A 23,812-nucleotide genomic window follows, 5' to 3' on the forward strand; every position below is an offset into this window, starting at 1 on the left:
GTTAACTACCAGGGGGTGGTTGCTGGGAGCATGGGCAGAGTCTGTGGCAGGGAGCCGCAATAGGCCAGCCACTGCTGGACTTCTAGAACCATGATTTTACTGGGTAGCTGGAACCAGAGAGTTCAAGGCTAGCAGAGAGCTGCTGGGAGAGAGACTAATCTGAGATGAATTAGCGCTAGTTCCAATGGCCTGTTGGAGCCCGAACAATTGACAGCCAGGGTACATGCGGGAACCAGTTCCACCACTTTTTTATTTTTTACTGCAACGTGTGTGTGTGTGTGTGTGTGTGTGTGTGTGTGTGTGTGTGTGTGTGTGTGTACACATGGGGGTTGTTTGTGTATGTGAGTACAAGTATACATAAGGCACCCGGCACACATGGAGATTGGAAATAAATCTCAGAAATCAGTCCTAGTCATCTATCTACCTTGTTTAGGACAGGGTCGCTTGTTCTTTGGCACTGAGCACACAGGGCTTGCTGGCTGGTGAGATTTCAGAGTTTCTACTCTCTCTTCTTTCCACCTTAAACAGGAGCTCTGGAATGTGCTACTGTGCCTAGCTCTTAGGTGGCTCCTGGGGATTTGAACTCCAGTTCTCGTGCTTGCACACACGCATTTTACCCACTGGGCCATCTCCTCAGCCCCTAGACTTTTGAAAGTCAATAAATGGATATGACTGACCATACACTGAAAAATAAATAATAATAAATACCAACAGAAGGAAAGGGAAGATAAAGTGCCCCACAAAGAACCTGCAACTTCCTGAAGGACGAGGAGAAACAGGTGAGTGCTTGAAATTCCAGAAGAGCTTGGAGCAATGGCGGTACAGAGGAAATACCTTGGAGAATAATCGGTGTGTGGTTTAAATTTGATAAAGGTGATTAATATACCAATACAAAAATATAATTAGCCTCAAACAAAAGAAACAAAAGTACAATAACATTGCTGAAAGCCAATCTTAAGTACAGAATATTTAAAAGCAGTGGATAAAACAAATAGCCTGTAGGATCCAAGTTAAGAATGGTGGCTGACTTCTCAACCAAAACAATGGAGGCCAGATCAGAACAGAATGGCTACTTTAAATATGTGAATAACAACACAGAGACCTAGAATTCTGTAGTGAAAATAGCCCTCAACAGGAAGGAAAAAAAGAGCAGCTCACTCTTTGTCAAAGTGTTCTGCAGGCTGAAGGAAGATCTTGCTGAAGAAAAATTATTCCAGGTAGAATGCTAAATCACTACCAAAGAATGAATAGAACAAGAAGGGACAAGATTCATGGAAAAGGGGCATTGTATCATTTTAAATTCAACTGTTTTAAGAAATATAAAACAGTGCACTGTGCGGTTTATGGCACAGATGGAGGAAAGGTGTAAGCTAACATGGCAGACAGGGTGGACGGGGTGGCAGGTGTTCTACTCTCCACTGGAGCGGCTACGAGAAAGTAGATCATGAGGGTTTAGAGACACGAAGGATTACCAGATACCACTCAGAGGGTGCAATGCATAAGGAGACAGAGCTGGTATGGTGAGCTTGTATCCTAGTGCTCAGAGAATAGAGGCAGGAGCATCAGGAGTTCAAGGCCGGCCTGGGTCACCTGAGACCCTACCAGAAAAACAACAACGATAACAAACAACAGGAAAGACAGGAAGAAAAGAACAGAAAACCAGAGTGTACAAATATATACTCCTATGTTGATCTTTGTAATTATATACACTGTCTGTCTATATATAAATTAGTAATAGTTACAAATAGAACAATATATATATATATAGTAAATAATTATGGTACCTGTTTTCCTACCAAATATTCATAACATAACAGTGTTAACTCTAACAACACATAGATATGAGTATATATAATCATTTAGATACAAGTTTGTACTGTTACTTATATAATTTTAAAATAGATAAATATTATTCACATTTATATAGAGAGAAGGTACAAAGTATATATATATATATACATATATATATATATACACCTATACATATATATACATTCCTTATATACAATATCATATCCTAAATACTAAATAGTATAAATGCATTAAATATAAAATGGTTAAATTATAATCAAATGGTAGAAATATTTAGACTGGAATAAAGAAAGTGGAGTTTCAAATATATTTATTTTAAAACTTGTCTTTTGAATCAAAAGATATGTAGGTAAAAACTTATAGAAAATGTATATCTTAGAAGAGTAATCAAAAACAAAGTTAGGGTGCCTACATACTAGAATAAAACACAGTATAAACTTCATGACAAAGAATATTGCCAGGGATAAATGGAAATATATCATAATGATAACATAAAAATCGTCCATCTTCATGTCTGCTCTAACATGACATGTATTATACAAAAACATAAAAATTGTTAGAATAAAAAACTGGGACTTTCAGTGATATTACCTCTTCTTCAGTAACTGGAAAAGGCAATTGGCCAGGGAACCAGTGGAGTTATAGAAAGACTGAACACTATAAACCAATTTTTTATCTAAGTGGCATTTGCGAGACAAAATACAGACTGATTATAGAATGTACTTTCTTTCTAAGCCCATAGGAAATGATCCCCAGGAAAGACCATATATAGTGCAATAAACCAGAATTAATAAATTAACAATTACTTTAGTAATGCATGGTACATTCTCTGAACATGGGTTAACAGTCAGTGATGAAGACAAACCTTGGAAGGCCCAAGTATATTTGAAAAGTGGCACAGTTCTAAGTAATTTAATAGTCACAAAATGTCCTAGCCACTCAGAAAGGAAGCAGAGCTGGGGAGGGGTGGGGCTTTGGGGGGGGGTCACAACAGCAAAGGGTCTAACAGCAACAGTCTGTGTGTCTCCGTAAGGGCTAGAAAAAGGACCAAGGCAAACACAGAATTAGCAGAGAAGAAATAAATGGTAAGGAGAAAAATGAGTATGGCAGAAAGTGGGCAAACAGTGGGGTAAGAACGGCAGCATCCCAAGCTAGTCCTTTGGAAATGTCTATAAAGATGAAACATGGAATCAATCCCATAAATTGGCAACATCAGAAATGAGAGAAGCCATCACTATAAATAAAAGGTATCAAGAGAATAGTGAAAGGCTATTATGAACATCTTTAGGCCAATAAATTCAGCAACTTAGAGGAAATGGAAATATTCCTTAAAATGTAAATCAGCAAGATTTACAGGAGAAACATAAAATCTAAATAGCCCTATTCCTATAAAAGAAATAAATTTCCCACGAAGAAAGCTCCGGGCTCAAATGGTTTCATTAGTGAAATCTAACAAATATTCCCAACACACGGGAATCTCACAAAAACCTGTTTCCAAGATGTCTTTCAGACTTTTTTACTTTTAAAATATGATTTTCTGACTGTACAAGAAGTAAGCTGCAGACTTATATCCATGCAAGCAAAACTCCTTAATAAAAGAATAACTAAACTGAATCCAGTGGTGTATTAAAAAAAGTACAGGCTATGTTCAAATTTGTTAATGGCAGGAATGTAGGGTTATTGTATTCTCGTACTTGGTGGCATCAATTGTTATAATTGCCACACATGCCAGTTGTGTAGATGGCTGTGTTCCTTCAGTGACCCAATGATGACTCTTCCACACAGAGAATAGAGGTCTAGAGTCCCTAGCCTTAAAGTGGGCAAGACTCTGGTGAGTGCCTCAATCTAGACCGCATGAAGGGAGCAGCTGAATGTGGCTTCCCGAGACAAAATTGTTAAAACGTCTCTACTTTGTTCATAACACTAGGAGTGACCACACTGAGGGACAGCGAATGTGTGGCCAGGGCAGGTCCCCTCACATGTCACATGAGAAATGCATCGAGAGTCAGTACCAAACACATGACATGAAGGAAAAGATGTCTCCAGGTGACACTAGTGTTCAAACACCAAGTTACGCCCATCCTTTTGAGTCATTCCAGCAAGGACCACGGGTGCTGAGTACAGCCAAGCTCTACTCACTCTGCCCTGTCTAAATGCCCATAGCAGCTTCAGAGCATGTGGTAAAATGAGCACTGAACATCACTGAGCTTTTTAGTGACAGTGACCTCCACATAGCAGCAGTGGTCCAAAGCATATGTGATTCCTCTCTCATTGCAGGAGACAACACAACCCCTAAGGGTGACTTGCAGAGGTGGTGGGTGTGACGAGCAGCCACTTTATCTGCTAAGCCCTTGTAAATCACGGTCTTCGAAATTCTCACCAAAGTTACATCCTGAGTCTCTAGGAGGCCTTGGTCACACCATAACCAAGAGTGGTCATGGTTCCAATTGGCCTTCAGTTTCTTTGGTGGTGTATGGGAGGCACCTGAAGTGAAGTTTCCATGAGCCTAGACCACGGTGCTATCAACAGTTAACTATTGAGCATTTAGCAAGGACCATCCCCCATGCCTCTACCTGTAAGGTTCAAGGAGTTCATAAATTTGCGTCACTTACACAAAAGTTGATTGAAACACAGCCATAATTACTGCTTGCCAAAAGACTATAATGACCCAGAAAGTAGCGGCTGCGAACCAGTCATTCCTGCTTTTCCCTTCACTTCACAGGACCGTTCAGGGGGTGCACTGAGAGCTTCTGAACACTGTGAGAGTAATGTGCCTCTTCCCCAGAAGCTCAGAGACTTGGGATGGCCAAGATGGGTTGGCCTTTTTTATTGTCTACGGTCTCAGTTTCTTTGTCCCTCCCCACTCTGTCTCCGGTCTTTCCCCACCCTTTTAGAAATATCAACCAGTTTATTCTCTACAAAGAGACATGAACTCTGGCATCGGACTTGAATGGAATATCCACAGGAGAAAAGCAACAGCGATTGTCTGGATTCATCAGCTGCTTTACCTGGGGCGGCGGCGGGGAGGGGGGGGGCGGGTGGCAGCACAGAAGAGCTGTGTTTTGCTTGCATAGACGTCTTTCAGCAACAGACTTGTGATTAATCTCTGAGGTGAACACCACAACTTACTCTCAGGCCTTGTAGTTGGAGTTAGGATGATGCCATCCTCCCTCTAATCAAAAGATAGACATGTGTCTCCCAAGACCTGTACTCTCCATCCTGGCATTACAAAACGAGTTCAGAAGATGGGGAGTGGGGGAGAGGCCTGACTGCCGCCCCCCCCCCCGGGTGTTAGCTAGAACCAGGAGGCATGAGGAAAGATGAGCAGGACTCCACTAGAGGGCATGCGTTTGTGGATGTTGGCAACAGTTGTGATGCTGAAAGGAGAGGTGAGATTTAGCTGAGGCTAGAGTGGCACAGAGCAAACCAGTTGGCTGATGAAAGACAGGTTACTGACCTCCTTTGGGTGCTTAGATACAGCACAGACTGAAAACAAACTAACACTTTGATGTTTCAGGAGAACAGAGCAGTAGATCTTTAACCATAGACATCTGCCAAAGCTGAATTCCTCTCATTGCCAAGGAGGTTTGAGACACTAAGACAACCAATACTTGGCTATCTATTCCAGCAGGTCGTGACTACTCTGTGGAGCCAAGGGATCTTGTATGCCATGGGTCAACCAAGGTGACTTTATGTGTCCTCAGAATTGGTCTCACTAGCATCACTGGCTAAGAGAGTCCAAGATGGACACCTCAAATCAGCTGCCTGCTGGCTTGTTCTGATTTACTTTCTGTTGTTGTGAGAAATACTTCATTAAAAAAAATAGGGAAGATGGGTTTAGCAGTTTATAATCCCAGGTCGGTCTCTGCTACATAGGTGCTACTCCATACAGAGTCCTGGGCAGAGTTAAACGGATGCATTCATAGTGCCTACTTGCTTGCAGACAGCTAGCCCTGGCTACTCTTATATTACCCTAGACTCCCTGCCCAGACAGTGGTGCCTGACATGCATGGGTTAGCACATAGGACAACTTAATCAAGACATGCTCTAGACTGAAACTCTCTACCTAGGTTGTAATATATTATATCTAGCTAGCATTTAAAATTAACAAGCATGTGCCCTTCTGGATAGAAGTGTGTACTTGTCATGTTCTGATAAAACACCAGGGTGTCCCATTAACCCAGAGCATGTCACAAACCAAGGATATTCAGAGCACTAACAAGTAACACAGAGATGACAGCACATTATGGACATCTGTGATGCATGGGAAAAGAGACCATAGAGATGGCCACATCACCCACAGAAGTGCCACCATCGCTGTTGTCCAGTGTCGTGCTCATAAGGAATTGTCAGGTGTTTACCAGCTGCTAGTGTGAGGGTCAGGCAACACTTTGCAATGTTCAAAAAAAAATGCTTGGTTTATCTCTTTTTAAAATTAAAACTAAAGGAATCTGGTCACTTTTGAGACAAGTTAATTAAGTCTCATCTGTCTCAATGTGATTGGCCTCTATTTTAAAGTAGAAAAAAATCAAACTGGCAAAAAATGTCCCTTTAATTAAATAAACCAACAGTTTTCTCATTCTAATAAGCATAAACTGTTTGCAGAAAAGATTTTATTTAAATTACCCAGAGCGATTACTTTAAATGCACAGTTTGGTTAAAAGCTACAGTCATAAATAATTAATTTTTCATTTTTTAAAAGAATTATGCAAATTTTAAACTACAAGGCTAAAAGTGGAAAGGAGCTAATCACCAAGCTTCCACTTCTCTTCCTTGTTCCTCTGTCTCCACATGCCTGACTCTGATGGGCTCTGAGTGAAAGGCACATCCACCCCCACTGAGCATGCTCTGATATAGCGAGCTAGATCTGATCATTCAAGTACAACCCGTGAGCTGGGTAACTATGTAATTGAGCTGGGTAAACTAGGTGACTGCTGCCTGTGGTTGGTCTCCAGATAATGCTGTGCACATATAGTTATTAAACTCTTGCTGATGAAGGAGATACCAACTTGATTGATCATGACTCATTCCCAAATTACCTGCCATGTGCAAGAATTATGGTAAATAGGGAGCACTTGGAGAAATAAACTTTTTTCCTATGAATTATTCACATTCTCTCTACAACAGAAAGGACAATGGAAATACAAAGAAAGATTAGTGGTCTTTGGGTAGACCCTAGGTCGGTAACTGGTTAAAGAAAATTAGTATTTTTGATTGAATGTGTAGAGGGAGAGGGGTAGATATCTGGGAGTTGACACAGCCTGAGACTCCACGATCTTTCACCTATGTTCACTTGTCGAACAGGAGACATACACCCAGCTCATCATGGAGCCAAAGCTCCTTCTAGACAATGGGCTGGTATCATGGTATCAGAAGCCGGCAGAGCACAAGGAGCAAGTGCCAGCTCAATTCAGTGCTGTCCCCAGAGCATGTGAGCTTGACGGACAGCAGCTCCCCAGCTGCTACCTGCAGCTCCTTCAGCTGCTGGAGTTCCTCAGCCTCAGGAGAGAGGTGCCCAGGGTGACAAGAGAGGTCAACATTTGACTCAAGAGGGTTGCAGTTGATGATGGTAGAGGCAAAGATGTCAAATCCCAGAATGTCCCCAGCCCAGACAGACACTGCCTAGAGGAACCCATGAGGAAGCTCCAGATAACTACTGGATCCATGAGAAAGACAGGGAGAAAGCTCAGCAAAATAGTGTGATTTGGGCCAAAACTACCCAGATTTTCCTAGCTTCCTAATAGAATATGAAATAACTCACCGGTTTTAATTTTAACAACATGTATGTTCTAGTATAGAACATGTATGTTCTAGTATAGGAAAGAGTTTTGTTTGTTTTAGACAAATGATTTGACTGGACAATTGGGCAGGTATTGAATTCCTTTCAATAGCTCAGTTTTATCATCAGCAAACACAAGCAACAATGACACCTATCTCATAAAATGATATATATTTATACCTAATGATAGATTTAAATTTATATTTAAAAAATTTTTGTGTGCTTTTGTTTTTGACATAGGATCTCACTATGTAATACAGGCTGGCCTTGAACTCCTACCTAGATCTCGAGTTTTTGCCCCTTGAGATTTTGCTTTAGCCTCACAAGTGTTGGTATTACAGGGTGCCGTACCATGTCTGATAAGTAAATACATTTGCTCTTACATTTATCTAGAAATGTATTTTTGATATAGCATTTTGACCCACACTTGGACAATAGTATCTGATAGCTACAGCTGTAATGTTTACAATCATTTCAAGCTGGTCAAGCAACAATGCATGAACATAGGAAGAGATTCTTTTCTTTACTCATTAACTCTTACTAAGTTAAATACCAGAACTTGAGAATTTGTGAGAAGCCTCTTAGAGCTAACTGGCTGTGACAGCTGACTGTGGGCAAATTAGTCCTCATGGCCTGGGTCATTACTATCATGATGAGGATGTCTATGTTCATATGCCCAATTTCACTTGCCCTGCTTATGATCATTCATAGAGGACCAGATCTAGTTATATAGAGAAAGGGAGGCCCAAAAGAGGAGCTGATTTTGTGAGGGCTCAATAAAGGGAGAGGGATGGTCAGTTCTTTGCATCAAGAGTCCCGTTTGGGGGAACTTCGAAGTAACTTGGAAGATATTCCTTCCTCATTCCCCAGAGGACACTCATTAATAAGGAAATTTATGCAAATTAAGTAACCACTACCCTCAAATATGCATGAGAATTATTTTGAACTAAAAACAGCTAAGAAACAGTAGGTGAAGAAGGAATTCTGTGGCCTCCCACTCCTGCCTAAAATCAGAGCATAAATTTCACCCCTGAAGGCTGCTTGCTACCCTCTCCCCACCAGGGCATGCAAGAGAGAGCACTAACTTGTCTCCAGGATCCCCCATTTGCTTCCCACCAAACATTACTCAACCCTAGAAGCCCAGGTCACCTGTTCATTTGTGTGTTCGTTTAATCCTGTTATACCACTGTATTGTATTGTTCTTTGTTAAAGTAGTATATAGGCTTCCAAGCCTAAAGATTTGGGGAAAGAAGAAGTTTCAGTTATCCCCACAAAGCATCTATCTACATATGAAACAAGAGAAGGGGAAAAAAGAAGCTTTCCATACATCCCATAATCCCATTATAGTCACTAACTAAGGCTTAGGAATTGTAAGGGTTTTGCCCATCTCTCTGCTACAAACCCAGTTTTATACATATAAACAATCTGATTATGTCCTATATATTTAAGAGAAAAATGAAAAGCTTGGAATGATATAGATAGTTTAGACAGGGGACAGAGAATTACAAAAATATACTATGCTCAATATGTCATAATATCTAACATCACAGGTTTAGTTAAAAAAAAAAACCTACACATTTGGAGCTGGAAGCACACTTCCAGAGGACCCATATTTGATGCCCAGTACCCACAACCCACCTCATAGCATCCATGACTCCACTTCTGGGGGACCCAATAACTTCCTCTGGCCTCCATGGACACCAGACATTGCATACAAAAATTTATGCAAAAAACCCACTAGTATGCGTCAAGTAATTTTTTTAAAACCTAAAGAAAATCTTAGTAGAGACCTAAATTAAAGCATGACTAAATAATTTTGTAAAGAGATAGTCTGAGCTGACCAAATATGCTAGGCCAACAGAATCTGATTGTATTATTACCTTGCTAGCTTGTTATGCAAAACGTTAAAGTTTCAGAGTTCAATTGCTCTGAAACTCAAAGCAACTGTGATTAAGGTTGGGGCAAGAGCTACATGCTTAAAAATGTATGTGCCGAGAAACACCCACAGAAAAAGACTCATTTTGAAGCATGTGAGGATGGTAACATTGGGTTGTTTCCATCTTTCTTTTGCTGCTAGCTGAAATTAATAAGTACCAACCACAGAGTTCTCTCGAATAACGATGTCTTCCATATCTCCATGGTGCGAAATATGGAAACCTAACAACAAGAGACAGCAAATTGAAGTCGTAATTCATGAGCTCGTACACCTAATCACATAAAGAATGAGTCTTGGGTATGCAAGCCACATGCAACGATAAATAAGACACAGGCCCTATGAGGTGTTACAATGTGTGTTCCCAGCTTCAGTGTTTCATATGTAAAAATTTATGGTGTGCTTTCTTTTATATCATGGATAGATCAGATGGATGCAAAATTGCGTACTGTCTAGCAAATGGGTAAAACTCGAGGGATAACCTCACCACGTTCACAGCTTTACTACTTTAAGCCTAACTCCCTGCACAATTGTTTCTTATTTATTTACCTATTCAATAGGTAGAAAGCATTAGCCCCTGGGGCAGGTGACAGTGGTAGACTTAAGAGACATGGACTTGACTGTCCTGAAGACTGGAGAGCTACAAAGGCAAGACAGCCATGCTGTGTGTGTGTGGTGTGGCATGGGGTTGGGGATGGAGGGTAATGGAACCAGTGGGAAAGTCCCATGGAGGAGGCCATGCTTACAAAGAGAATTGAAGGACTCCATAAGGATTAGGAAGACAGAGCCAACTGTAATCGGAACAAAATGCTCTTCTGAGTGAAGGTTAGTTTACTATTGATTCATACACGCTTTAATTTGTGTGGCATCATATTGTGTGATATGAGTATACAGCCAACAAAGAAAAGAAAACTTCAGGACCACTGCATGCACAACTTAAAAAGAGTAAGCCAGGGAGATACATAAATCTATATGTCTAAATGGGGGCAGGCAAGATGACTTAGTGGGTAGAGGAGCTTGCCACAGAGCCTGATGGCCCAAGTTTCATTCTAAGATCTCCACGGTGGAGGAAGAGATCTTCTCCTCCTACAAGTTGTCCTCTCTGCCCTACCTGCCTAAGGTCATACTAGCTTGTCCAACTGAGTCTTTGATGTTTTGATGTCTTTATTTACACACTGGGGGATTCCTGGACTGTTCCTGAGGTCTGTGAACACACTTGCACGTGAAGTCATTTAACACAATGACTTGGGCTACAACCCTCTGTTTCCTCAGGAAAACTGTACATAGTCGGAATAGTGACAGATTTCTGACACAGTGACAGCAGTTCGAGTTATGCAAAAATACAAGATGTAATGGTTGCTGTCATAATGCCCCCAACCTCAAATTCTTTTCTGATGTATGACTCATCCAATACTTAAATTCCAGGACATTTAAAATCCTATCAAACGTTGTTGGCACGAACAGAGACGTAACCTCAGGAATGATAAGGTTCTTTCATAAGTGTAGATGCCACTTTGCACTCTATCCTCTGCCACAGCACTGAGAAGGCTCCGCAGAAGTGCTACACATTGCAGAATTATAAAGCTCTTATCTTGGGTTGCCAAGGCTCTGGCAATGCAATTCAGCTCCAGTTGGGTTTCAGTGTCTTCATCTCCCAAAGCAGGTGCAATGGGAGTTTGCAAAACTCGATAGACATAGTATAACTCAAGCCCGTGGGTCAGAACAACATCTCTAACTTCACTGCAGGCTTTCGTGAGACCTTGGCACCTCTGGGAAGCAGACTGTGGGGTTAGATCCCCCATCAGAGCACATATGGGGATGGAAAAATCTGATTGGGGGCATCTTATCTAAGAGTCGCCCATCTACATATAAGTGATAAGAGCTGAATTCCCTCTTTCTTCCGGCTGGAACCATGGAGTCTGTACCAGAGAAGGAAAAGAAGGTTGCCGCTGCACCAGGAACCCTTAAGAAGAAAAAGGTTCCTTCTGTGCCAGAAACCCTTAAGAAAAAGCGGAGGAATTTTGCAGAGTTGAAGGTGAAGCACCTGAGGAAGAAGCTTGCCCTGAAGACACTGGGAAAGGCAAGAAGGAAGCTCATCTATGAGAAGGCAAAGCACTCTCACAAGGAGTACAGGCAGATGTCCCGGACTGAGATTCGCATGGCTAGGATGGCGAGGAGAGCTGGGAACGTCTATGCACCCGCAGAACCAGAATTGGCCTTTGCCATCAGAATCCGAGGTATCAATGGAGTAAGCCCAAAGGTGAGCAAGGTGTTGCAGCTGCTTCGTCCTCAGCAGATCCTCAATGGCACCTTTGTTGAGCTCAACAATTAACATGCTGAGGACTGTGGAACCATACATTGCATGGGGGTACTCCAACCTGAAGTCAGTAAATGCGCTCATCTACAAGCGAGGCTATGGCAAAATCAATAAAAAGCGCATTGCCTTGACAGATTAACTCCTTGATTGCTCGATCTCTTGGTAAATTTGGCATCATCTGCCTGGAGGATCTAATTCATGAGATCTATACAGTTGGGAAACGCTTCAAGGAAGCAAATAACCTCCTATGGCCCTTCAAACTATCTTCCCCACGAGGTGGAATAAAGAAAAAGACAGCTCACTTTGTGGAAGGTGGAGATGCTGGCGACAGGGAAGACCAGATAAACAGCCTTATTAGACGATGGACTAAGGCGTTGCCCATGGTATTTTTATAATCTGGTCAGTTAATAAACAGTCACAGCTTGGCAAATTGAAGAAAAAAAAAGAGCTGACTTTCACCTGCATGGTTTCAGTTACCCCATCGCCTTGGGCATACTGCTCAATTCCCCTAGTGGAAGCTGAGACACTTACAGGGGCCCTGGGTTACATTTCCATTATTGAGGATCTCAGCATCCTGATTGTCCTCACTGTGGCTCAGGCAAAGCCATCACTGGAGGGAAGGAAGCCTTTGAGCATCATCCCTCACTGCTGACCAGCCATTCCCTGCTGGCTTCCTGGTACACTAGAAGGCCAGCATACAGTTGAAAATCCCAGTATGACAGTTCCTTCTTGTTGTAGATGATTCTAAAAGCTGCTCCTAGAATGACTTCCAAGGCAACAAGGGACAATGACCTTGGTAGACTGTCACTTGGTCCTTTTCAACCAAAGCATGGCATAGAGCTCCCAATAGGTACATGGCAAACATACCACACAGACCAGTGACCCTGATTCAAGGCTATTCTGGAAGGAAAGGCCATCCATAGCCTCCTCTCACCTGGCCCTGCTACTTATTTATTTGTTTAATTTACTTATTTATTGTTTTAGAGGTTGCCAGAATTGGATTATCCCAAATAAAAGAAAAATTCATTCAATAAAGCTACACATACTGAACACATCAATAATAAATATTCTTAATTGCTAGTTACCAATGATTAGCTTTTATTAAGCAGTAGCTATATGTTTGGCCTAGTGTCGAGCATTGTTCTGTTTTTTTTTTGTTGTTGTTGTTGTTGTTTTTGTTTTTATTGTTTGTGGTTTGTTTGGTTTTTGACCTTACCAAGTACAGAAGATCAGCACCATGCTCCCTTTTTATAGAAAAGAAACCCTGAGAATACATAACCCAGCAATGCTCTGTAGGATGTGAGTCACCGTGGGAGGCTTCAGGATAGACATCTTGAGAACAGTATATATGCAAACTTTGATCTTCATGGTTATCTACTTCTCTCGGTAAGAATAGATGTCCTGAAGGCTGGAGAGATGGTTCAGAGGTTAAGGGCACTTGCTGTCTTTTGTAGAAGACTTGGCTCAATTCCCAGCACTTACACGCAGCTCGCAACTGTCTGTAATTCTAGTTTCAAGAGATCTGAAGTCATCTTCTGACCTCTGTGGGAACTGCATGCACACGATACACTTATATACACACAGGGAAAACACTCATACTCATCAAATAAGAATAAATTAGTCTAAAGGAAAAAAAGGAATAAACATCCTACATAGTATTTAACTAACCAATCTGGGAGGGGTTTTCAATGGCTATAGCAAACATTACAAATGGTGATTATGGGTAAAATGGAAGGTGTCTATTCTGGCTTGGAGAGACATTGGCTTTTTCCACATGAACTCTCATTAAGATCTGTCTGTAGTACTAGTGTCTTAGCCATGGGCTTTATAGAGTCTTGCTTTCAGCCCACGTTGGGACCCTCAGTCATCTGAATCCAAATGGAAAATGACCTGTAGGAGATTCCTCTGCTCCCATGCAAGAAGCCACCACCTCTTAAGATGAGCCCTAGAGTCATTGAGCTTCCATAACAGGTGGCTTTGGCATGTACATGTTCATATGTGTTTGCACAGGTGATAGAATTCTATAGGGGCTTGTTTTTAAGATAACTTGGTTAAAAGACTGTGAGAGAGGACTTTCAGCTTCATTGTTCAACACTGTTGCTACCAATGACTACTAAGACAATGGACAGTTGCATTCAGAGAATTTGTTTTTCTTGTTCACTGTAAGAATTTAACAAAGATAAATAAATAAATGAAAATCATGACACCTTTGCATTCAATGGACAGACTGACTCTTGGCCTAGTAGGTGTCTGTTAATGAACTAGGTCGCACAAAAGACTGTAACAATGATGTCACCACAGTGGCCCTGCCAGGTTTGTCGGCCAGCTGCAGGCAGAGGAGGGGCATTTGGGCTCACAGGAAGACCACAAAGTGCACACATTCTAAGCCCTCCTCACAGAGCCCTGGGTTGGATTATCATAATGAGGGAAGGGGGAAATGGACACATTTGATCTAGATTCCGTGAAGTCTGCAGAAATCAGTAGACCTTATAAAAATGTACTGCTCTGCCAGGCCAACACAAGCCGCTGTGAATATGGGCCTTGTGGCCAGGCAGCTGCCCTCCCCCTATGCTCTTCCACATTCTCAGCCATCCAGGTTCCTTTCCAAGTTTCTTCTTGTTTGCATTCAGTCTTCCATGGTTGAAAAAAAATCTGTTCTTAATAATATTAATAGTTAAGATTAAGATTATTCTAACCTCTAAATAGCATATATTTAACAAAACCACAGCACTTTATAAGGGGAAAAAACTACCCATGCATTTTCAAAACAAAATAAACAAGACATTCATTTATAAAGGGGTCTTTGAAGATGATACATTTTTGTTCTGTGTCCATTGTCACACAGTGATCGATACTTCTTAACTTGAGGATTCTGTGCTTTTACATAACAGCAAACTAATATGAAGCAGATTGTCAAGTGCTGCAAAGGCAGATAGCTGCCAAAAGCCTATGACCTCACCCATCCAGGCCCTAAGTATTCTGTTGCAAAAGTCAAGACGTTAATTCATTAAGGACTTCCTTAGCTTCTCCTTCAGGGAACACTCTACCATTCCATCGTGATATCGGGCTTTCTGGGAACTTTTCAGTCTGGCCCACAGTAATTAGCTTGGCCTGGATGAGGCCAATAATTAAAAACAGATAGTATTTATGTTTTGATGGAGAAGTGAGTGCTAATGCTAAAGAAGTTTTACGGACCTAAACATTTTTCCTGGTCTTTCCTAATATCGAGTTTCTTTGGAGTCCACCTACATAAGGATGATGCTTGAATAAGGAAAAAAAAGTCACATTCTCCATTCCATCTATAAACCATATCTGTAGCATGAAAACCACTGTCAGGAGCTATTCTATCAGACTCCAGCACTCTGGCATGAACAAGATGACTTATGCAATCAACTCTTCTCTCAATATCTGTGTCACCTCTGGTTTACTCAGTCCTTCTGCAGGAAATCAGGGACTGCTACTCAGCTGCTGAAGATGTCATTGGTACTAACCAGTTTCCTCCGAACAGAATTTACAAGAAAGTCAAGCATGACAATACTTTGAACAGTATTCTCAGTACCACTGTCCACACTGTGGTTGATATTCTGTATTACTTCCCTCTTATTAGTGTGGACTCAGTATAAAACTATACATAATGTCGAAAAGTTAGCTCCATGGTCCATGAGACAACTGCAGTGAGTATTGAGCAGAGACAGGTGACAGAGCAATCCTTAGTCTCATGAGGTCATTAAAACTGGGTGTCAACCACATGCCAGGAATGAGTGCTACAGACAAAACACACTTTGTCCATAGTCTTCATGTTATTGAGTGATAAAAAGCATGAAGGAATTTTTAGAGAAAGGGAAATTCCAAGCACTCGTTTAATTATAATTGATCATCAAAGCCTTGAAATGGAAACTTGGTGACATGATGGATAACATTTCGGTAGAATCATGCAGTTGCCATGAATGTTTCTCCCTGGGAGAGAAGCTGAGCATCTGAGAAAGAGAAGCATGTCCAAAAGCCTAGGGGTGGGACAACATTCTTGGGTGGGATGTAATGTATGAGCAAGCAGTGTAGTTGATGTTCTGTGAAAAGACTGGAACCAATGATGGACTTCTGCTTGTCACAGTAGAAGGCTTCAAGGCAATAGAGAAAACAAACCATGGAAGGCCAGGAAATACAAAATCAGTGCAAGGAATCATTTCCAAGGACTCCTGAGATGCTCACTACATGACCAGTATCTCTCGATATTCAAACAGTGCAACTTCTTTTTAAATGTTTCCTTGTATTTTAGCAGTGGACAGACGTATGATCAACTTTACTTCAACAATGACATGGCTGATAGAGAAAGACCTTGACTACCCAGAAGGATGGCACTGTCCTGGTTCTTCAAAGAGAGGATGTGAAGTCAGACTCTTCTTGTTGAACTGGTGTGTTGGACACACAGTCATACATAAGGATGGGATGAAGAACCTATTGATCATATGGATTACAAAGATAGCCTTGAGCAATGAGTCATGAGCTCAAAGTAATGTTGGGAATGATACAGTTCTTACCAACTTATTTCCAGATAAGTTTCAGCTTGGAAGGCTCCAGACGATGAGAATCACATGCACTGAGCACATTGCAAAGGTCCAGACACCAGCTTTCTCCTTAAGAAGCCTAAACACATGCAGACTTGCCAGCATAGTAGGAGTTCTTGAACATTTCCAGATGCATGCATAAAAGTGATGGACACTTCACTGTAGACAAGGCTAGGGTCTCTGAGAGGAGGTCACAGGAGCAGATGATCATGGAACTGAAAAAGCATGGGTTCCAGGTAAGGCGAGAGAGGAAGGCTGCTTCCTGGTGAAAGAAAGGCATGTGCAAATGGTCTGGGTCAGAGAGAGCACTGGGATTGGCTCTTAAGATCCCTACAGCTGTGACCAAGACAGAGACAGAAGGTAGGGCCCAATGAAGAAGGGCTGTGCTTTTAAAGGTCAGGCTGCAGTGAGTTACTACAGGCACAAGAAGCATAGGCCTTAGGCTCCTCTAAAGTCTGAGCTTTGGTTATCCCACTGTACTTTAAATCCTCTGACTTGTTATTGGATTAAAAAGAGCCCTTGGTGACATCTTTCTCGGAAGTAAAACCGAAATGGTCTTCTAATTAGGTTTCTTGATCGTCTTACCTCATAAGGTACAAGGCAGTGCTCTCCAGTGGCTCCACACGTGGGGTACTATGGGAAATCCACCAACAGGGGGTCCATATGAACCTGTCTTTCCCAAAGGAAGATATAAGGCATGTGATGCTTGACTGGCTGTCTGAGAGAGAACCAGACTGTGCAGAGTTCTCAACCCTACCTTCATCTTGGGCCATCTTGTGTTTGATCACTTCAGAACAGAAATCAATAACAAGTTCAGTATATATTCCCAATGCTCCAGTTGCTTTGATTATAAATAATAGAAATTGATATGAAAACATGTTCCTGATTGCCTGAATTAACTACTGCCTCTGCTCATCCTTTCTTTGTTCCAAACAGGAGAGAATTTCCCCTGAGGAGCTGGCATTGAGAAATGCATTTAGCTTGAACATCTGACAAGAGCACATATCACCACCAGAGTAAGATTGGAAGGAACCTTGATTGACATATTGTTCTCAAGTTAGATCTGAAAGACCATGAAGGCAAGAAACAAAAAAACAAAAACACCGACACCCCACAGCAGAGTTGTCCCCCTGCCCCTTGTAAACAGAGGTAGGTTATGAGCCTGAGAGAGCTGACAAATTCTTGTCTGTGCTATCTCTGAGGAAAAGTCACACAGGGATCACATTTATCATTGCCATATCAATTCTTACAGACTAGGAATAAGAGAATTAAATCATACACATGGAGAAAATCCTGGAACCACAAGAGACATGAAGCTGGCAGCTGATAGCAAACCACAGGCTGATTCTTTCTGGGATTATTTTAATTGTTCTTCATGCTGGTAATAGGAGGAATGTGTTCGTTGTTAGTCTACACCATGTCAGAGCATAAGAATTGGTTCTGAGAAGATAATTCACTCGAATTTCTGAGCCATGTTGGGGGACTAGCAAGACAGATTTGGTTGTGCTTTCCAAAATTATCTAACGCAGAGTGGTTATCCTGTTAACACAGGCTTGCCTGTCCTCCTGTACACACACACACACACACACACACACACACACACACACACACAGAGGGAGGAAGGGGGAGGGAGAGAGAGAAAGAGAGAGATGTGGAATGATGGTTGATGTCCGTAATGAACTTGCCCGAAGAGAACATGCTCCTTCTCAGCCAAGCTACAAGGTTTGCAGATTCTATGAGAAATGGCTGCCATTAAACTCCCTAAGCCTCATGACCTTATATCCTAAGCATTATGGAAAGACAAGTGTGTGCTTGTATTCCAGCACTCATGAGAGTAGGAATAAAAAGAGGCAAGAGAGCACAGGAAAGCAGACATGGTCGTGAGGGTTGTAATCACACAGGGCCTAGTTGAACTGGAGGTTACACGGAAGAACTGAAGTTTCAACATGCCACGTCATTCAGATCCAGGCATTTGTTCTTGTTCACACCTCTGTGTTAAAGAATTCACAGCCCTAGCTGTTCTGTGTCTATAACAGTGTCTTTGCTGAGCCATACCTGATGAAATAAAGCTATGCACTCTGGGCTACAGAAATCTGCTCAGAACTGTAAACCCAGCTACACAAACACCAAATTAAGGCCTATACTGTTTGAACAGGGATTATGTATATATGTATTCATATATCCAGGGCTTGGAGACTAGGTTTTACCAGATTGGTGGCATTGGGGAATAGAAGGTGAAGTGTGGGGGATGTGAGAACTGGTCTAGAGAGAAGATGAAAATATAGCGATGGCTTGAGGAAGAGAAAAGAGGCAGAATAGCTTTAGACATAGTCAACTGAGTGGCTGTTGCTCTTGATAGCTTCCTATCCTGGGTAGGTTTGATCCTTAAGGCAGTGTTTTTAATATATTATAACAGAATCTATGCTTTCTGTAGATCCTAGAATCTACAGTCAGTGCTTCGATGATATAAACACAGAGTTGAATTTGGGTTATCTCTACTAATCAAGGAAAATATAAAAAATATTTAATAACTTTTCCTGTTTGGCTTTCTAGTAGAGATCGATATAATTCCCATAGTCATATTTCCTAATGGAATCCATCTAATACCTAGTAAACACAAGGGGATGGTGCACAGCTCAGGAGCTGTATGGATGATCAGTGGTGAAGAGCACTGGCTGCTCTTGCTGAAGACCCGGGTTCGATCCCCAGCTCCCAACTATCTGTGGTACCAGATCCAAGGGATATAATTTCTTCTACTGACCTCTCGGGGCACCAGGTACACACAAGTGGTAGGCAAACATTTGTAAATATAAAAATAAATAAATATGTCTTTTAAAATGATAGCCCAAAGCAGAGAATTCGACACTGCCATTATCAGAAGGGGATACACAATCACTTCACACTTGGGCTCTACGGTGCTGAGACAGGGTAAAGAGTGAGTGCTTCTGAGCTTCTCTTGAAGATAGCTAGGGCATGGACGTCTTCATGTTCCCAATCCCACAAAATCAAATCACAGTAGCTCTGCATCTATGTGTTTTATTAATTAAGAGTCCATAGAAAGATAATCTGAGTAGATTATGACCTCACAACTTTAAAATTGGCCACCACAATGAATAATAGCACACAAATACAAATGACCCAGGCATGGTCATTGGTTTGGGTTTCTAGACAAATTTCTCTGCCTGACTCTCCGATTTCTCAGCCCTCTTTCCTATACCACATTTCATTCCTATCTGATTTCCTCCTACCATGGGAGATTAAGGCCATTTCACCCTTGTGTGGAGCTGTGAATCAAATAGGCCTGTCTATAAAGGTTATTGTAGATGCTGGAAAAGAAGGGGCCAGAAGGATAATGAAAGTCAGTGGATAGAAGAAGCTGTCATTGTCAGAATCTGGAGCCAGTACGTGAATTAAGGTAAAAGGAGTCCAGAAACAAATCAAAACAACAAGACTGTCCCTGAATGCAGTCACACTTCCAGAAAGAACTGCAAAGACAACATGGTTCTAAGAAGCAAGATTTTCCATGTCCCTTTGAGTTAGAGATTGACATAACATCAGAGTGGCGAATGACTCAATTCTGCAGGTAATCATGGCTTCATGGTCTCATCCATTTCTGTCCAGTAGAGACAGAAGCTGGCCTTTCACTATCAACAGGTGCAACTTACAGAACCACAAACTCGTAAACAACAATAAACCAATGAAAGCCAAAGGCCTCATTTATGTTCAGCATTAAGCTTTTCTGGCACTGACTACCATCCATATAGAGTTTTTTCTCAAGTTGAGTTTATACGATTGACTCATAGTCTTGTAACATCAGCTTCATGGGAAAAACAAACCAGACTCTGAAACACAAACAAAACCCCAACAACGATAACAACCAAAAAGATTTAAAAGAGGAATCTAGTACCAAATAGAGGAGGATGCTATTTGCATGGCTATAAGTGATTCCCTAAATCAGGAACACAGAGCAGCATCTACTGCAAAATAACAATAATAATTATAATAGTAATCTGTTTTGATGGAAATAAAGTACAGTAATATTTATTGCCTGTGCCAGAGTTATAATGACTGTGGGGCCAGGAGTGAAGTACCACAGCATGCTCCACATGTTTTTACCACGGTTTCTAAAGGCTCTGGAGGCTATTAAATTTAATGAACCCATCTGCTATGAAATAGAGGTCCCAACGTAATCAGCTTCCTCCATGCCAAGTAATGCAGATGGCAATCTCTGTACCACGACTCAGCAGGATGTTTCTCCTTACGTGTGTTTCTCTGTCCCAATGATCGCAACTTCTTTGATATGCACTGGTGTCTTGGGAAAATACTGTAAATTCCATTTCCAACCTCTGACAAGTTCCTTACGGTGGCTCTGACACCCCCTGAGTAATTGCTTCTAGGCAGTAAGAAGTTGTAGCTTAAAGCAATCACCCAAATGACTCCTCAATGGCCAAGGTGCTATTCCTAGATGGGAAACTGAAACAAACGTGCAATTGATCAAACCCAAGGCATTTTCTCCAAGTTGGACTTAGTGGGGGGTGAGGAGGTGGGACACAGGTCTAATTTGCCATTGCAAGTAAATAGGTTTGAACTTCCTGTAGATTGCCTACTGAATTGCATTGCCAGCAAACGGGAGAGACTGGGGGAGGGGGGGGGAGGGGCTGGGTAATGAATTCTCATTATTTTAAATGGTCACATTCCCACTGTTTTTGAAAGATTTCTTTGCTTCCCTTCTGTGTATTGCCAAGCTCTGTGCAAACTCCCCTGGAGGAGGTTATCCGGGTGTGGATGCTTCCTGGGTTTGATGCTGGCCCTACCCGACATGGCAACTTGGGTAGCTTGCCTGAGCTGATTAAGACCCAACTGCAAAGCACAAGTGATTTGCTTATGAAATGGAACAAATCCCACTCATAATGACTTTTCGCTCTGCACCTCCAAGATAATGGCTGTGCATGACTCGTGTGAAGATGAGAAGCCCGGCGAATTCCAGAATTCTGGTGTTTGCTGTTTTGCCAATTAATACATGAGATCTTATTAGATTAAGCATAATTAATGTTGTTAACATTCATTCATTTATTTGGTCTTCATCGGGAAAGCAAATTGAATGGAGCAGCCACGGCAGACATTGAATATTTAATCAGACTGGTAGCAAAAAGCCAGGAGGATGAGTTATGAAAAGAGCTTTGCAGTTCTGATATTAGAGCTAGGCTTGGTAAATACAACCAATGACCCATCCAACCTCAGGCTCTGTTAATGGTTTGGGACTTCTCCGACCATGTGCAGACTCAGGACATCATGAGTCCATGTGTAATGAATAAGAAAGGAAGGAACTTCATGCACAGGATGCTGTGAACCATTCTGTTAACTGTTAAGTCAATTGCATAATTATCTTTGTTAATGCTGGGTTCAGTTACAATGCCCGACAGATCAAGCGGCCAGAATTTCTTTCACCAGAACCACTAAAATCTGGTAATTAGAGAGAAAGAAGATCTAGGACCATGGCAAGGAAACCTGAGGGATCAAGTGCTCAGCTTTACTAGACAATTACAAATGCCAACTTCCTGTGGCCCTGGTAGAAATAATATAAATCAACATGGGCATGAGTTTTCTGCTTCCAAAGGAGTGAAAAACCCTTTTCACATCAGAGCATAACGGCAGGGACCAAGCCGGTGGAAGCAGAGAGAGCTGCAGCACTGCAGAAAAACGAGCGCAGCCTCCCTAGTCTGAAAGCAGGTAGGAAAAGGCATGGCTGGATGGCCTCTAGCAGGATCTTCTCCTGTCAAACAAGAACACAGATCCAGAGCGGCTACTGTGGTGGACAGCATTCTAAATTGGTTCCCAAGACTTCTGCCTCTAACAAGTATATCCCTGTAAAATCCCTGGCTTTAGAGAATGGACAGGAAGGGATGGAATTTCTACAGTCAGATCACCAAACAATTGCCTTTGAGTTCATAAAAAGGTGGCTAGCCTGGTACACCTAACCTAATGGGAGAAGCCATCAAGGGAAGGTCGAGCAGGAAAGAGAAACTCTGCTGGTCTGGAAGTGAGTAAGCGTGTGTAACTGTGGCGGTACGGTAAGGAATGGCAGGTAACCATTCTCCAGACAGCAAGAAAACAAGACCCAATGCTACAACTGAAAGCCAGCGAATTCTGCCCCAAACCTGTCCACCTGGCCCATTCTGGGAAATAACTCTGAACTATGGCACAGCCATCAATTAACTGGGGTCTTGTATGCTCCAGAATAGATTGATGCCCATAGGAGCCTCAAGATCGTGCAACATACAGTTGTAAACAGTTAAACATATAGCCATGGGGAACAACACAGGTATCTGATGATGAGCTGTAGAAGTAAAGAAAGGAGGATGGATTAAGGGAAGGCAGGAAACAAGGGGAATTGAGAGACAATACATAACAGTCCCATCCTTCTGGATATCTAACCCTTAGAGCCAACCCGAGAAGGTAGGCTTTGTTTCTATCCTACAATGGGAATTGGTTAGGGGGCAGAGCTAATGTGGACTTAAACACCTATGGGTGTAACCACCAAGCTGCCATTTTAACACCATGTTGTTAGCTCAAGATCTAAGATAGGCTTTTCATATGTGTAAATGTATTAAAAATTTTTACGACAACCCCACTGGGGTTTACACACATTAAGAAGGGGTCATTTTGCCTATCCCCATGGTACATGCTCATTACTGAAAGCTGAGTTATTATATAGGCCAGTGTTAACACTGGGTTGGATGGATTGGGTCAAAACGTTAGTCATTTTGAAACCATTGGTATATTAGACAGTATTAATCACTGTTGGAATTGACATCCCAGAGATACCCAGAGGTGGGCTTCACTGATCTCCTACATTGATCCGCATGTCAATAAAGATGAATCATTGTGGCAGCTAAGAGCTCAAGAACGCTTCACTTTTGGGGGTTTCTAAAACTGGTGGGATCATCTTAGAACGCAGACTCTATAGATGAATCCAGAATGGTTATCCTATATTGACCCCGATGTACACATGACAGAGTTGTTTGATTTGGTATTTGCTTTGTGCTTGAGCTGCAGATCTAGGCCTCAATGGCTTGTTTGAAAAGACTGTGGTTTCTTGGCCAGAGGCCATTGATGAGTGCACAGCAGTGATCCCTTCACCCTCAGGCCTAGTTAAAAAACAAAAAAGATACCCAGCCGCATATGTAAGAGGCCTCTCTATATCTCTAAACTGAGAAGGTTCTTCAGAACTTCCTATTTGAAAGCTTATTTATCTGAGAGATTTGCATATATATATGCATGCTTTATGTGTAGCAAAAGGTGCTGGAGGAAGCGAGGCGTGTCCCTCCTGTCATCTTGCCATTTTGAGCTTACTCAGTAATGAGCCATGGTGGTTGAGGCACAGAGTATTAATTCTGCGTGGAACA

The 23,812-nt window shown here is 41.9% G+C and overlaps 1 protein-coding gene and 1 pseudogene across 5 annotated transcripts in view; one reads left to right on the forward strand and one right to left on the reverse strand.

The window, feature by feature from the left end:
- Cacna2d3 (calcium voltage-gated channel auxiliary subunit alpha2delta 3) overlaps positions 1-23,812 on the reverse strand; it is an 813,990-nt gene that overhangs the window by 238,811 nt on the left and 551,367 nt on the right.
- On the forward strand, positions 11,326-12,236 carry Rpl7-ps11 (ribosomal protein L7, pseudogene 11; annotated as a pseudogene).

The sequence above is a fragment of the Rattus norvegicus genome, chromosome 16 (assembly GCF_036323735.1).
Source record: "Rattus norvegicus strain BN/NHsdMcwi chromosome 16, GRCr8, whole genome shotgun sequence".
In the NCBI taxonomy this organism is placed as follows: domain Eukaryota; kingdom Metazoa; phylum Chordata; class Mammalia; order Rodentia; family Muridae; genus Rattus; species Rattus norvegicus.